Below are 8,354 nucleotides of genomic sequence, written 5' to 3' on the forward strand. Positions count from 1 at the left end.
CCCTCTGGTCCCGACGCCATCAACGTCCACAATAAACAGACCATACCGCACGATGTTGACAATGCCGCCCACAGGCACAACACAGCCATCTTTGGGAATGTGACCAAACTACATTGCCATCCGGCCCATAAACGACACCTCCATCTACAGGAATCCAACGAAACTACGCCAACCATACCTCCAAAACACGGCACCGCCATCTATGACAATGTGACGAAACCACATGCAATAGCTCCATCTACGCGAATCGGACGACACTACGTCCACCATGGCGAGCGCACCACAAACAAAAAGACCGCCATCTGCAGGTCCCCCGCAACATGACCTGCTGCACCGACGATACCGCCATCTAGGCGACGCCACGCCGACTACAACATCGCTAGGTCCCACAGTGCCCATTTTTCGACGCCACCCACACAGCCTGCATCATCTGTCCACCACAGGAGCCCCAACGCCAGTGCCTGCGCCGCACGAAGTCGTCGACCGACAATCGCTCCACCCGCACCCGCACGTGCCCCACTCCAACCGCCCAAATCGCAACTCCAGCGGATGAATGGCGGACTCTTCCCGCACTCCTATCGTGCAATCCACCCCTATATCTTGCGTTTCATGAAGAGTTATATCCAATATGCCATATTCCCGCTGTCCCTATACATGCTCTAAGTAGCTCGCTTGCTACAGCAGCAGCAGCACCACCTCCGCGCGCTTCCCTGGGGGCACTGAACCGCAGGACGCGAGACCCCACGCCCTGTGGCAAACAGGGCTCCTCGCAGAATATATACGGTCCCTACCCCGCACAACGATGACGGTGTGGGGGCCATTGTACGACACCGCTTCCTGCGGTGCCAACGCTGTCGTAGAGTCGATACTCCATCTTTGGTAGAAGGCAACCATTCCGCTGTAAATGAGTACGTCGCTCGTAGTTCAGTCACCTCGCAGCACTGCTCAGTAAACTATGCAGGCCCACATAGATAGATCAAATACGCAAATGCCCCTATACATGCTGAACGTCTGTGCAAACAAAACGAACCACACGTCACCCGCACACTCTATCACCCACACACTCTATCACACACTACTCTCTGCCTGTAACAAACACAGATACAATAATTAAGCACCGGCATGGACCAACGTCCGGTGCATCCTATCCGCCACAGTACACCAACCAGACTATGATAACCAGGCCAGGAGGTCCAATCATAAAACAGAATATCCCACTCGTCCGACAACCACAATTGCTCAGATAAGCCACCAACACCCACACATGTCCTACACAGGGGTGCACCCAACATCACCACACTGCCTCGTCTTACAGCACAAACACACTGGCAGGAATGAAACACACAGGTCTGCCGCAACCACAGACACGGCTCGCCCCCCCCTCTCACTGGCGGAAAGCGCATCCCGACGTGACATAACTCCTTTGACACACTGACGCTGCCTCGGGCATCCACGTCCTACGGTCGATATCAACGAACCTCACCCCCCCCCCCCCCCACAACACGCCATCCCATACCACATTGTGTACCGTACCCAAACCTAACGTGTACTGTACTACAACGCAATGTGTACCATAACACAACCCAGTTTGTACCTTAACCTAACCTATGTCACCTTAACCTAACCTATGTCACCTTAACCTAACCTATGTCACCTTAACCTAACCTATGTCACCTTAACCTAACCTATGTCACCTTAACCTAACCTATGTCACCTTAACCTAACCTATGTCACCTTAACCTAACCTATGTCACCTTAACCTAACCTATGTCACCTTAACCTAACCTATGTCACCTTAACCTAACCTATGTCACCTTAACCTAACCTGTGTTGCACCTTAACCTACCTCAATTTGCACCGCAATGTAACTCAATTTGCACCGCAATGTAACTCAATTTGCACCGCAATGTAACTCAATTTGCACCGCAATGTAACTCAATTTGCACCGCAATGTAACTCAATTTGCACCGCAATGTAACTCAATTTGCACCGCAATGTAACTCAATTTGCACCGCAATGTAACTCAATTTGCACCGCAATGTAACGCAATTTGCACCGCAATGTAACGCAATTTGCACCGCAATGTAACGCAATTTGCACCACAATGTAACGCAATTTGCACCGCAATGTAACGCAATTTGTACCGCAATCTACCCCCATGTTGTGCCTTAACCTAACCCACGTTGTGCCTTAACCTAACCCACGTTGTGCCTTAACCTAACCCACGTTGTGGCTTAACCTAACCCACGTTGTGGCTTAACCTAACCCACGTTGTGGCTTAACCTAACCCACGTTGTGGCTTAACCTAACCCACGTTGTGGCTTAACCTAACCCACGTTGTGGCTTAACCTAACCCACGTTGTGGCTTAACCTAACCCACGTTGTGGCTTAACCTAACCCACGTTGTGGCTTAACCTAACCCACGTTGTGGCTTAACCTAACCCACGTTGTGGCTTAACCTAACCCACGTTGTGGCTTAACCTAACCCACGTTGTGGCTTAACCTAACCCACGTTGTGGCTTAACCTAACCCACGTTGTGGCTTAACCTAACCCACGTTGTGGCTTAACCTAACCCACGTTGTGGCTTAACCTAACCCACGTTGTGGCTTAACCTAACCCACGTTGTGGCTTAACCTAACCCACGTTGTGGCTTAACCTAACCCACGTTGTGGCTTAACCTAACCCACGTTGTGCCTTAACCTAACCCACGTTGTGCCTTAACCTAACCCACGTTGTGCCTTAACCTAACCCACGTTGTGCCTTAACCTAACCCACGTTGTGCCTTAACCTAACCCACGTTGTGGCTTAACCTAACCCACGTTGTGGCTTAACCTAACCCACGTTGTGCCTTAACCTAACCCACGTTGTGCCTTAACCTAACCCACGTTGTGCCTTAACCTAACCCACGTTGTGCCTTAACCTAACCCACGTTGTGCCTTACCCTGCTCTGTAATTGGCATATGACACGTTACATTAATGTATTGTTGTCCAACCGCAACCGGCTCAGAATGTTGTGTACACAGCTATGTGTCATCTCCCCATAACAGCTGCATTGCAGTGTGGTACGCCATAGAGACGTGTGGGAGTAATGGACGCAGTGGATGGCGATCAGCATGAGCCGTCTGTTCATGTAGTGGCGCGTGTATGCAGACGTAGTAGTCTCTTCTCACACAATGTGATAGCACGGTGCCCCGCGTTCCACATCTGCGACATGCTACAGAGGCCGGTTGACAGTTGGTCGCGCAATGGAGATCGCATATGTACGGGGGCACCTTCCACGTGCCCTCTAGTCGGGCACATTTTGTTGCGTGGATGTGAGCGAATGTAGTGTGTCTTGACACCTGACAGGCAGGCATGCAATAATAGTTGACTTTGCAAACGGGGATGGACGTGTACGTTTACTGGTGACGTTACGCAAATGAACAACTGGTAACCCGTTGTGGTGCGGTTGATCTTGCTGGAGGTACATCTGTGAGGGCAACGATCGGTACAGCTACGAAGCGGTCCCCACCATACCAACGAACGTGAATGTGAATCTGGGTGTGAAGCGATACGCGGCTGTGGGTGGGTGGGACTGTCCCCGGCCGGTGAGGGGGGGCCGCCCGGCGTGCTGGCCGCGCGGTGCGTGGGCGCACGCGCTACAGCCGGCTGGTGGGGGCGCCCAGTGGCAGGCGCGCCGGCCGACGGACGCGGCAGGCGGCGCAGCTGCGCGCCGGGGCACCCTGCGCGCGGCGCCGTGCAGCCAAAGTGGGTCCTCGCGGACCCGGTGCGAAGCGCGGTGGACATCTGCAGTGTGCTGGTCCGATTGAGGACTGTGTGCGTTGAGGATGCGCCGCCGCCCGGCACTCGGCGCCGCGACGCCGTCTGCTGCTCGGTCGCCCCAGCGGTTCTCGCTGGTGGTTTGTATCGCAGTTGTGCGGACGTGTTGGCACGTGCGCTGTGCTGGGAGAGTTCGCTTCGGCACCCACGTGGGGCCTTTGCCCTTCTGTGGCGCTGGCGTTGGAGCTGCCGGTCACCGTAGGTGGCGCGTGTTGTCTCCCGCCGGCAATGCCACGACAGCACGCTCCCGGGCCTCTGTCGGCAGCGGCAAGCTCAGTTGGGAGCACGGGTGGTCGCACCTAAAGCGTCTACTCGCCTAACTCCGGGCGATTGCGCCTCTCTCGAACCCGACCAAGTACTTAGGACGGCGCTGCGCGCCGCCGGGACCTGAGAGGGTTTCGAGGTGTATTGTGCAGGGGAGCCCAGCCTCCTCCTGTTTGCAGAATAATTGAGCGGACGCTTGCGTGTTCGCGCGGGCCCCCGGGACACACTCCCGGGCGGCCGGCTGCTCAGCTCTAGTTGACGCAGCTCCCTGGTTGATCCTGCCAGTAGTCATATGCTTGTCTCAAAGATTAAGCCATGCATGTCTCAGTACAAGCCGCATTAAGGTGAAACCGCGAATGGCTCATTAAATCAGTTATGGTTCCTTAGATCGTACCCACGTTACTTGGATAACTGTGGTAATTCTAGAGCTAATACATGCAAACAGAGTCCCGACCAGAGATGGAAGGGACGCTTTTATTAGATCAAAACCAATCGGTCGGCTCGTCCGGTCCGTTTGCCTTGGTGACTCTGAATAACTTTGGGCTGATCGCACGGTCCTCGTACCGGCGACGCATCTTTCAAATGTCTGCCTTATCAACTGTCGATGGTAGGTTCTGCGCCTACCATGGTTGTAACGGGTAACGGGGAATCAGGGTTCGATTCCGGAGAGGGAGCCTGAGAAACGGCTACCACATCCAAGGAAGGCAGCAGGCGCGCAAATTACCCACTCCCGGCACGGGGAGGTAGTGACGAAAAATAACGATACGGGACTCATCCGAGGCCCCGTAATCGGAATGAGTACACTTTAAATCCTTTAACGAGTATCTATTGGAGGGCAAGTCTGGTGCCAGCAGCCGCGGTAATTCCAGCTCCAATAGCGTATATTAAAGTTGTTGCGGTTAAAAAGCTCGTAGTTGGATTTGTGTCCCACGCTGTTGGTTCACCGCCCGTCGGTGTTTAACTGGCATGTATCGTGGGACGTCCTGCCGGTGGGGCGAGCCGAAGGCGTGCGACCGCCTCGTGCGTGTTCGTGCGTCCCGAGGCGGACCCCGTTGAAATCCTACCAAGGTGCTCTTTATTGAGTGTCTGGGTGGGCCGGCACGTTTACTTTGAACAAATTAGAGTGCTTAAAGCAGGCAAGCCCGCCTGAATACTGTGTGCATGGAATAATGGAATAGGACCTCGGTTCTATTTTGTTGGTTTTCGGAACCCGAGGTAATGATTAATAGGGACAGGCGGGGGCATTCGTATTGCGACGTTAGAGGTGAAATTCTTGGATCGTCGCAAGACGAACAGAAGCGAAAGCATTTGCCAAGTATGTTTTCATTAATCAAGAACGAAAGTTAGAGGTTCGAAGGCGATCAGATACCGCCCTAGTTCTAACCATAAACGATGCCAGCCAGCGATCCGCCGCAGTTCCTCCGATGACTCGGCGGGCAGCCTCCGGGAAACCAAAGCTTTTGGGTTCCGGGGGAAGTATGGTTGCAAAGCTGAAACTTAAAGGAATTGACGGAAGGGCACCACCAGGAGTGGAGCCTGCGGCTTAATTTGACTCAACACGGGAAACCTCACCAGGCCCGGACACCGGAAGGATTGACAGATTGATAGCTCTTTCTTGATTCGGTGGGTGGTGGTGCATGGCCGTTCTTAGTTGGTGGAGCGATTTGTCTGGTTAATTCCGATAACGAACGAGACTCTAGCCTGCTAACTAGTCGCGTGACATCCTTCGTGCTGTCAGCGATTACTTTTCTTCTTAGAGGGACAGGCGGCTTCTAGCCGCACGAGATTGAGCAATAACAGGTCTGTGATGCCCTTAGATGTTCTGGGCCGCACGCGCGCTACACTGAAGGAATCAGCGTGTCTTCCTAGGCCGAAAGGTCGGGGTAACCCGCTGAACCTCCTTCGTGCTAGGGATTGGGGCTTGCAATTGTTCCCCATGAACGAGGAATTCCCAGTAAGCGCGAGTCATAAGCTCGCGTTGATTACGTCCCTGCCCTTTGTACACACCGCCCGTCGCTACTACCGATTGAATGATTTAGTGAGGTCTTCGGACTGGTACGCGGCATCGACTCTGTCGTTGCCGATGCTACCGGAAAGATGACCAAACTTGATCATTTAGAGGAAGTAAAAGTCGTAACAAGGTTTCCGTAGGTGAACCTGCGGAAGGATCATTACCGACTAGACTGCATGTCTTTCGATGTGCGTGTCGTGTCGCGCAACACGCTACCTGTACGGCAGCAGCCGTGCGCCGCGTGCGGAACCACGCGTGCCTCTCAAAACTAACGGAAATGTTGTGTGGTACGAGCGCTGAAGCTCTGGAGCGGCTGGCCTGCGGCACCTGGCGCCTCGCGCCGGTTTTGAATGACTTTCGCCCGAGTGCCTGTCCGCTCCGGTGTGGAGCCGTACGACGCCCATCGGCCGTGAGGCCGTTGGACACAGGAATGCTGGAACAGGGGCCGTCAAACGCCTCAGTCCCGCCTATGCAACTGTCTTGAAAGAGACAGTGGAAACTAAATGAAAAAGATCACCCAGGACGGTGGATCACTCGGCTCGTGGGTCGATGAAGAACGCAGCAAATTGCGCGTCGACATGTGAACTGCAGGACACATGAACATCGACGTTTCGAACGCACATTGCGGTCCATGGATTCCGTTCCCGGGCCACGTCTGGCTGAGGGTCGGCTACGTATACTGAAGCGCGCGGCGTTTGTCCCGCTTCGGAGACCTGGGAGTGTCGTGGCCGCCTGTGGGGCCGGCCGCGTCTCCTCAAACGTGCGATGCGCGCCCGTCGCCTGGCGGTTCGCATACCGGTACTTTCTCGGTAGCGTGCACAGCCGGCTGGCGGTGTGGCGTGCGACACCTCGTACAACGACCTCAGAGCAGGCGAGACTACCCGCTGAATTTAAGCATATTACTAAGCGGAGGAAAAGAAACTAACAAGGATTCCCCCAGTAGCGGCGAGCGAACAGGGAAGAGTCCAGCACCGAACCCCGCAGGCTGCCGCCTGTCGTGGCATGTGGTGTTTGGGAGGGTCCACTACCCCGACGCCTCGCGCCGAGCCCAAGTCCAACTTGAATGAGGCCACGGCCCGTAGAGGGTGCCAGGCCCGTAGCGGCCGGTGCGAGCGTCGGCGGGACCTCTCCTTCGAGTCGGGTTGCTTGAGAGTGCAGCTCCAAGTGGGTGGTAAACTCCATCTGAGACTAAATATGACCACGAGACCGATAGCGAACAAGTACCGTGAGGGAAAGTTGAAAAGAACTTTGAAGAGAGAGTTCAAAAGTACGTGAAACCGTTCTGGGGTAAACGTGAGAAGTCCGAAAGGTCGAACGGGTGAGATTCACGCCCATCCGGCCACTGGCTCCCGCCCTCGGCAGATGGGGCCGGCCGCCCGCGCGGAGCAATCCGCGGCGGGGTCGTGTCCGGTTGCCTTTCCACTCGCCGCGGGGTGGGGCCGTTCCGGTGTGCGGTGGGCCGCACTTCTCCCCTAGTAGGACGTCGCGACCCGCTGGGTGCCGGCCTACGGCCCGGGTGCGCAGCCTGTCCTTCCGCGGGCCTCGGTTCGCGTCTGTTGGGCAGAGCCCCGGTGTCCTGGCTGGCTGCTCGGCGGTATATCTGGAGGAGTCGATTCGCCCCTTTGGGCGCTCGGGCTCCCGGCAAGCGCGCGCGGTTCTTCCCGGATGACGGACCTACCTGGCCCGGCCCCGGACCCGCGCCGCTGTTGGCTCGGGATGCTCTCGGGCGGAATAATCGCTCCCGTCAGCGGCGCTTCAGCTTTGGACAATTTCACGACCCGTCTTGAAACACGGACCAAGGAGTCTAACATGTGCGCGAGTCATTGGGCTGTACGAAACCTAAAGGCGTAATGAAAGTGAAGGTCTCGCCTTGCGCGGGCCGAGGGAGGATGGGGCTTCCCCGCCCTTCACGGGGCGGCGGCCTCCGCACTCCCGGGGCGTCTCGTCCTCATTGCGAGGTGAGGCGCACCTAGAGCGTACACGTTGGGACCCGAAAGATGGTGAACTATGCCTGGCCAGGACGAAGTCAGGGGAAACCCTGATGGAGGTCCGTAGCGATTCTGACGTGCAAATCGATCGTCGGAGCTGGGTATAGGGGCGAAAGACTAATCGAACCATCTAGTAGCTGGTTCCCTCCGAAGTTTCCCTCAGGATAGCTGGTGCTCGTACGAGTCTCATCCGGTAAAGCGAATGATTAGAGGCCTTGGGGCCGAAACGACCTCAACCTATTCTCAAACTTTAAATGGGTGAGATCTCCGG

General features: G+C 55.6%; 2 non-coding genes across 2 annotated transcripts; both read left to right on the top strand.

The window, feature by feature from the left end:
• The first annotated feature begins 4,349 nt into the window (after window positions 1–4,349).
• LOC126148911 (small subunit ribosomal RNA) lies at window positions 4,350–6,258 on the top strand. Its single transcript, XR_007530671.1, has one exon. It is a non-coding gene; the product is annotated as a small subunit ribosomal RNA (ribosomal RNA).
• Window positions 6,259–6,609: 351 nt separating this feature from the next.
• On the top strand, window positions 6,610–6,764 carry LOC126148909 (5.8S ribosomal RNA). The gene has a single exon (XR_007530669.1). It is a non-coding gene; the product is annotated as a 5.8S ribosomal RNA (ribosomal RNA).
• Window positions 6,765–8,354: the final 1,590 nt, after the last annotated feature.

Source organism: Schistocerca cancellata, unplaced genomic scaffold (assembly GCF_023864275.1).
Source record: "Schistocerca cancellata isolate TAMUIC-IGC-003103 unplaced genomic scaffold, iqSchCanc2.1 HiC_scaffold_903, whole genome shotgun sequence".
Taxonomy (NCBI): Eukaryota; Metazoa; Arthropoda; class Insecta; order Orthoptera; family Acrididae; genus Schistocerca; species Schistocerca cancellata.